Source organism: Mustela lutreola, chromosome Y (genome assembly GCF_030435805.1).
Source record: "Mustela lutreola isolate mMusLut2 chromosome Y, mMusLut2.pri, whole genome shotgun sequence".
NCBI classification, from domain to species: Eukaryota; Metazoa; Chordata; class Mammalia; order Carnivora; family Mustelidae; genus Mustela; species Mustela lutreola.
The window spans coordinates 108,674-117,496 of NC_081309.1; positions in this window are offsets into that span (position 1 = coordinate 108,674).

The following is an 8,823-nucleotide window of genomic DNA, read 5'->3' on the forward strand; positions in this document are numbered from 1 at the left end:
AAAGCTTTTGCACAGCAAAGGAAACAGTTAACAAAATCAAAAGACAACTGACAGAATGGGAGAAGATATTTGCAAACGACATATCAGATAAAGGACTAGTGTCCAGAATCTATAAAGAACTTAGCAAACTCAACACCCAAAGAACAAATAATCCAATCAAGAAATGGGCAGAGGACATGAACAGACATTTCTGCAAAGAAGACATCCAGATGGCGAACAGACACATGAAAAAGTGCTCCATATCACTCGGCATCAGGGAAATACAAATCAAAACCACAATGAGGTATCACCTCACACCAGTCAGAATGGCTAAAATCAACAAGTCAGGAAATGACAGATGCTGGCGAGGATGCGGAGAAAGGGGAACCCTCCTACACTGTTGGTGGGAATGCAAGCTGGTGCAGCCACTCTGGAAAACAGCATGGAGGTTCCTCAAAATGTTGAAAATAGAACTGCCCTATGACCCAGCAATTGCACTATTGGGTATTTACCCTAAAGATACAAATGTAGTGATCCAAAGGGGCACATGCACCCGAATGTTTATAGCAGCAATGTCCACAATAGCCAAACTATGGAAAGAACCTAGATGTCCATCAACAGATGAATGGATCAAGAAGATGTGGTATATATACACAATGGAATACTATGCAGCCATCAAAAGAAATGAAATCTTGCCATTTGCAACAACATGGATGGAACTAGAGCGTATCATGCTTAGCGAAATAAGTCAAGCAGAGAAAGACAACTATCATATGATCTCACTGATATGAGGAAGTGGTGATGCAACATGGAGGCTTAAGTGGGTAGAAGAAGAATAAATGAAACAAGATGGGATTGGGAGGGAGACAAACCATAAGTGACTTTTAATCTCACAAAACAAACTGAGGGTTGCCGAGGGGAGGGGGTTTGGGAGAAGGGGTTGGGATTATGGACATTGGGGAGGGCATGTGATTTGGTGAGTGCTGTGAAGTGTGTAAACCTGGTGATTCACAGACCTGTACCCCTGGGGATAAAAATATATGTTTATAAAAAATAAAAAAATTATATAAAAAAAAAAAAAAACCAAGTTACAAAGCACCTTGTGTCCATGTGTGGGTTTATATTGGGGGCACAGGAAATAGCAAGGAGGCAAAAAGGCTGGTGGGATTCTCCAGCCCCCATCCTGTTGGATTTTGAGGGAGTCCTGTGAGCATGAACCCCACTGTTGTAGAGCTTCCAAGCAGGCAAAGAGCTTCCAAGAACTGTTATGAACTAGGAGGTGTTACACATGATGTTAAGAACTGTTATGAACTAGGAGGTGTTACACAGGATGTTATAGCTGAGCGCAGATTGACCACCGGGACATGGTGTACGTGCTACAAGCAACATCGCTCGAGCAGCAGACGAGCAGCATCGCACGTATAGCAGACCGCAGATTAACCGCAAGCGCCCTTGACGCAGTGACCACTGGCATAGAAGCAACACTGGCCCTCTGCTTGTCAGAGTGTGCTCTTGGGACACTCTCGCTCAGATCATCCTCCCGGTCGATGCACCCAAAAGGTATGCTCCAGGGATCGGGTCGGTCACCTTCTGGGTCAATGCACCCAAATGGTGTGCTCCAGAGAAGGGGATTGAGCGGGAGTACCCTGGGCCCTCTCCCTAGCTCACGCGGCTAGTGTTGTCCTTCTTGTATTAGCAGTTATGTGATACGCGCTAATAAACAGCTTTCGCTTTCAGTTATTGTGTGTGACCCGTTTGCTTCCACCATCGGACCGGCTCACTCCCCTGGGAGCTCCGTGAGCGGCAGAGAGCTCCCAGTTGGCGAGCCAGCCAGGAGTCAGCCAGAAAGGCACAGACGAGGTAGAGTGAGCCATCCTTCAAGCCTCTAAAGCCTCAATGGTGAGTACTCCCTGAGATCTTTTTTTTTTTTTTTTTTAAGATTTTATTTATTTATTTGTCAGAGAGAGAGAGAGCGAGCGAGAGTGAGCACAGGCAGACAGAGTGGAAGGCAGAGTCAGAGGGAGAAGCAGGCTCCCCGCGGAGCAAGGATCCCGATGTGGGACTCGATCCAGGACGCTGGGATCATGACCTGAGCCGAAAGTACCTGCTCAACCAACTGAGCCACCCAGGCCTCCCACTCCCTGAGATCTTGAAACGGAGATCTGCGACTGTCCCAGGAGGGGATAATAGAAGCAGCCATGGGGGCTGGATTAAGTAAGAGTGATGAGAAGCGGTTGCAACTGGTCTTCAAGGCGATATCGAGAGGAAGGAAATGTTTGGGGAGTAAAGAGACAGTTACCAGGTGTAACTGTATCTGGGCCTTGAAGACAGCCATTGAGGCAACCGGGACGCCAGTTAAGGAGGTGACAGAGGAATCACTAGAGGACTTAATTCAGAGATGGATGGAAGCAAAAGGAAACAAACCAGATGGGTTATACAAGGTCTTCTTGGAAACTTTATGTTGCATTTGGTGTCTTCTTAAAAAATTTAAAATAAGAGAGTTGTCAGAGGGACTTGTGCAATACAAGCTTTGTCATCCAGGCTTTGGAGATGAGGATGTCAAAAATCCCCCAAAGCAGGATGATCAAAAGGTCCAGGCTGCATATCCAGTAGTTGTTAGGCATGGCCAACAAGAATATGAACAATTTAATCCTAGATTCTATAGCAGTTGGATAGGCAAGGTACAGGAGTCCGGACTTCTTGCTCAGGCAACTCTCCAATATTTTGGGATCATCATGGCAAGTAGTACTTCGCCGGAGATGAATGGGCTTTTAGACATAGTCCCAGGGGCCTCAGGGCAAAAGGAACTTTTGCTCGCCAAATTGAATGAGAGGCTAGAAGAATATGAGAGGATGCATCCACCACCAGGCCGTGGTGCAGCAGGACCTCGCCACCTAACGGTGGCAGAAATTAGAGGTCTGAACATGACAAACGAAGAAGCTGCCAGACCAGAATGGAATGTGGCTAGAAACCTATATAGAAACGTGATTCTTGAAGCCTTCCAGGATGCCATCAGAGTCTATAAAGGGGCTCCTAAGGCCACATCCATCAGACAGGGCCCAAAAGAACCTTATCCAGATTTCATAGATAGATTATTCGGCCAAATAGATCAAGAAATAACAGATCAGGAAATCAAGGCATACCTAAAACAGCAGCTAAGTATAAATAATGCTAATGAGGACTGCAAGGCTGCCATGAGAAATCTAAGACCAGAAGGTCCTCTAGAGGACAAAATGTATGCCTGTAGGGAGATAGGGTCAAATAAACACAAAATGGCTCTCCTAGCCGAAGCCCGGCAGGCGGGGCTGCGACAAGGAAGGAGGGGAAATGGAGGAAAATGTTTTAACTGTGGCAAACCTGGTCACATAGCAAGGCAATGTCGGGCGCCCAAGGAACAACAAAAAATGACTTGCTTTAAATGTGGAAAACCAGGCCACATGCAGAAGGAGTGCAAACAGGGAAACGGGCAGCACCCCCAGGAGATGTCCCCTGGGAAGGTAATGCAAGCAGGCGAATCTGCCCATGGGCGGGGGGGGGGGGACCAAAAAACTATATCCCTCCCTGTCCTTAGCCTAAATAGTAGGCCTATAACCCCAGTGTATATTAATGAAAATGAGATTCATATGCTGGTAGACACTGGGGCCGACACATCAATTATAAGCAACAAGGAAGCAAGAAAATTGGATCTAGGACCATGCTTAGAGGTAGTCAACATAATTGGAGTAGGGGGTCTCCAAAGATTTCAAAAATATGGTCCCTTAAATATTCAAGTAGGAGAAAAAAGGATTTCTTCAAAAATCTTGGTAGGAGAAGTCCCCTTGAATCTCTTGGGAAGAGATATTTTAAAGAAACTAAAATTAATATGTGCTAAACTATCAGATAAGATTAGGCCCTACAAGGTACAACTTAAAGATCCTACTAAGGGACCCCAAATAAAACAATGGCCCCTTAGCAAGGATAAGTTAGAGGGAATTACAGAAATCATAGAGAAGTTATTAAAGGAAGGGAAAATAGAAGAAGCAGCATGGGATAACCCTTGGAATACACCCATATTTTGCATAAAAAAGAAGTCGGGGAAATACAGGCTTTTAATAGATTTCAGAGCGCTTAATAAGATGACTTTAAAGGGAGAAGAAATACAATTAGGAATACCCTTCCCTGCAGGGTTGCCAAAAAAGAAATATATAACTGTTTTAGATATAGCAGATGCCTACTTTACTATCCCATTGGATCCTGATTTTAGGCCTTACACAGCATTCACCCTACCTTCCTTAAACAATCAAGGACCAGCCAGAAGGTTCCAATGGTGCTGTCTCCCACAAGGCTGGAGTCACAGCCCTGCTATATATCAAGGCACCCTCAGAGATATTCTCTTGCCCTGGAGAGAACAACATCCTGAGATAGTATTATATCAATACATGGATGATTTACTAATAGGATCAGATTTAAGCAAAAGGGAACATCAAAAGGTAGTGCAAAATCTTAGAGACATGCTACTTCAATGGGGGTTTGAGACCCCAGAGGAAAAACTACAGGGAACTCCCCCATATAACTGGATGGGGTATGAACTAGAACCCAAAACCTGGAAATTGCAAAAATGGGAACTGGAAATCCCAGAAAAACCAACTTTAAACCAACTGCAAAAACTATTAGGAAAGATCAGTTGGGCTAGCTCCATGATACCAGGATTGAAGATAAAATCTTATGTAAGTTAATGAGAGGCAATAAGCAATTAGACTCCCATAGGGAATGGACAACAGAGGCTTTAGAGGAAGTAAAATATGCCCAACAAAAGATAGCAGAAAATCAAGGATATCATTACTACATACCAGAAAAAGAGGTTTATTGCAAAATTGTAAAAGATTCTCAGGAAATAAATTATGGAATATATCAGGAAGAGCAAGGGAAAAAACAAATGCTATGGGTTGGAAGACAATCATTAAAGAGGGATATTGGGAAATCTATCTTAGATAAATTGGCCATAGCTATTCAGAATATTTGCACAGAATGCAAAATCAGGTTAGGGGTAGAACCCATTTTTCTACTCCCCATGGAAAAAAGAACCTTAGAAAATAGGTACAGCCAACAAAATTATCTTTGCTGGTTTCCCCATGTCAAACTAATAAATGCAGATTTAATGTTTAAGGGAGTCCTAACAAACCAAAGTGATGATCCTTTAGAGGGTGTGGAAGTCTTCTATACAGATGGAGGGAGAAAGGAACAACAAACAAAGGCAGGGTATGTTACTTCCACAGGAAAAAATAGAATAAAACATATAATAGGATCGAATCAGCAAGCAGAAAAATATGCAATAAAAATGGCCTTTCAAGATTCAGGTCCGCAAGTTAACATCATCACAGATAGCAAGTACTGCTTCTCCGTTTTAAGAGCTAGACCAGACCCAGAAACCATAGATGATAGTTTATGGAAGGAGATGATTTCATTAGCTATGAAAAAGGACAATTGATATATAGGATGGGTACCAGGACATAAGGGGGTACCTGAAAACACAGAAGCAGACCAATTAGTATCTATTGTTGTGGAGGGAGAGAATGTTAAGGACAAAAGACCAGAAGATGATGTAGGCTATGATCTATGTACCCCAAAAGATTTATTTCTATTACCTAGGGAGATTGTAAAACTAAACATAGAAACAAAAATAGAGATCCCAGGAGGATACTGGGGTTGGATAACCCAAAAATCATCCCTAGGCTCAAAAGGTCTACAAATCCAGGGAGGAATTATTGATCAAGGATTTAGAGGTGATATTCAAGTTCTGTTACTAAAGGGAGGAAAGAGGGGAATTTCGTTACAATCAGGACAAAAAATAGCACAATTAATCATCTTACCCTTATTTCATGAGCTCTTAAACAAGGCACAGTAGATAAAAATACAGAAAGGGGACAACAAGGGTTTGGCAGCACAGGTGTCTTTTTCAACTGGGTAGACAACCTGAATCAAATAAAGGAAGAACATGAGAAATGGCATAATAATTGGAAGGATTTAAAATTAAAATATGGTCTTCCTACCACAGTGGCAAAAGAAATAATTAAACAATGCCCAAATTGCATTAAAGGGGCAAACCCCATAAGAGGCATCAACCCTGTAGACTCCCAACTGTGGCAGATAGACTGTACTCATATGGGAGAAAGGATAATCTTTACTGCTTGTCACAGCTCCTCAGGATACTTGCATGCACTTATCCTGCCCTCAGAATCAGGAAAAGCCACTGCTATAGCCATATTAAATTTATACAAACTATAGAATGTAAACTGGATCCACACAGATAATGGGCCAAATTTTACATCCAGACAGGTGGAGGGAATATGTCAATACTTAAACATAAAACACACATATGGCATTCCATGGAATCCTCAAAGTCAGGCCATAGTAAAAAATAAGCATAAGAAATTAAAAAGACTGACTAATCAGTTCAGAGAGCAAACAGAGACATTACAAGCCGCACTGGATCTAGCACTAAGAGTGCTCAATAAAAAACAAAGGGGGGGGGGAATAGGGGAATGTCACACCTTGGGAACTAATGATATAAAAAATTCTGTTATTACAGACTTCAGCAAGGAAAGCAAAAGGGGAATTGGCAAGGTCCTGCCTGTATCCTTTGGAAAGGAGAAGGTGCTATAGTAATACAAACAACTGATGGGCCAATCCTCATCCCTAATAAGAACTTTAAGGAGGTGCCTAACCCAGAGGACCAGGCCACAAAACTTATGGAGAACAACCTTTAGTAGCACCCAAAAAACCAATGTCATTAGAATCACAAGCTGTAAAAGAGGAACCCAAGAATTTCACATCAGACAGGAATTAGGCTTCCTCAAAAGAAGAAGTCAAGAAGACATGAGGGAGCTATATAGGGTAAATTTAGGCATGCAGAATATAGAAAATGAAGCTATCTGGTACAACAGATATAAGGTAGTGATAGGAACCAAGGTTAATTGGGAAGAATGGGAAGGAAAATGGGATAGGCCAGGAGCGTTTGGCCTGTTATGCCGTTTAGCATCCTGTGGGAAGCACACCTCAAATTGGTGGAGACTCCTCTTAACAGGACAAAAACCCCCAAGATGCTATGAATGTGCTTTGCTAGCGTAACTCGTGCTTGTGCATAAAGTGCACTTTCCACTGCCAGCTTTGCTTTCTTCAGAAATATTTTTGTGTCTAACGAACTTTGCAGTATTGCATTACTAACCTTTCTAGTACTCTTACCAACCAAACCATGATCTCAAAACCGATCTTTGGACCTAATGGAACACTTTATGGGAGCATGTCTGGCGTTGACAAATGTAACTACACATATCATTGGATACCAAGAAATATGTCTGTCACTGCTCCAGAACCATCTGGAAACAAAGGGTATCAACACAAGGCAACTTTTGGGGTTTTCCCCTATCCTATTTGAGCTATAAGGAAAAAAGGTATGGGCAATTGAAATGCAATTACACTGGTGACCCTTGGAGACCAGATGGAGCAATATTAAATCTCTGGAAGGTCAATACAAGCCGCCTTCAAGAAAACCCTGCCAGGTGGTTCCTATTTCCTTGCCACTCAAAGAACTTTACCGTTCTCATACAACGTCCTTGCATAGATGGCAAAAAACCAAAGTTCTCCCTGCGGTAACACAAATGACACCTCAGTAGATTGGAACAACTGTACAATAGCAAAGAATATTCCCTTCTGGGATGGAGGAGCCGGAGGGTTAATAGCTGATTGGAGCAGAACATCCCTCAAAAGCATGACAGGGAACTGGACATGCTATAATGCCTGGAAAGGGTTCTATAACAGCAGCTGTAATAATAATTCTAGTGATGAAGGTGAGTGCTCATGCCAAAATAATACCATTACTCCATAGTCAAACAACGTTCAATAGGAGTGTTCAGGGAAAGTGAATTCCCAATGTGGGGGTCCAAAAGGTCGATTGGCAGGAGGAAAAGAGCTGTACAGGTACCATTGCTTCTGTTCTCCTTGCTGATGAGTGGAATCGGAGCCGCATCAGGGATAACTGGAGTGCTCCAAACTTCCGGGCTGGTAGGAGTCTTAAAGGAGCAACAGAAACTCCTGAGAGGCATCCTTGAAACCCAGGGATTGTTGTTGCACAGACAGGAGGCCCTGGAGGCAGGCCTGATGGAACTGGAGGCAAGAGTAGACAGAATCCATTGGATCCTGGGAACAACCCAACTAATGACTTTGGCCGGTTGTGAGAGTTTTACCCGAGTATGTCTGACCCACCTTGTCTGGGATTCCACATATAACATCACCATGAAGAATAGGACTATGAGCAACTGGTTAAACCAAAGCAGGACATATAAGGAGTTAATACTGCAGCAACTGGCTGAGAGTGGTGCCTCGTTCCAATCATTAGAGAGGTACAACTCAAAAATTTGGGGGAGTCAAATTGGCTAACTACCATATGGAATAAGTTCGAGGATCTGTGGAGATCATGGGGTGTTCTAGCACGTATAGAGCTGCTCTTACTTCTTTTCGGGCCATGCCTCTTTCAATGCGTTCAAAATATGCTTTATAAGTTTGTAGGTTACTCTCTTACACCTGGACAGGACCAGATCCTTCCGGCCATTTCTATGGCAGACCAGATAATGAGGGCAGACGTTTTTGGGGAAGCAGACGTAAAGCTCGGCGACGAATCATCACTCGAGCAAGGCGTCGAGCCTGGAAAAGGCTGGAAGCCCAATTTGCGCGGCTCCACTTGGTGGATGAGTGTTCGAGACAGAGTCCAGAACATCAGGACAAACTGCCCCGAAACAAGACATCCTGGACTTCCCACAGAGAGTAGGGAGCACCATCATAAGAATTAATCCCACCATCCTGCCTCAA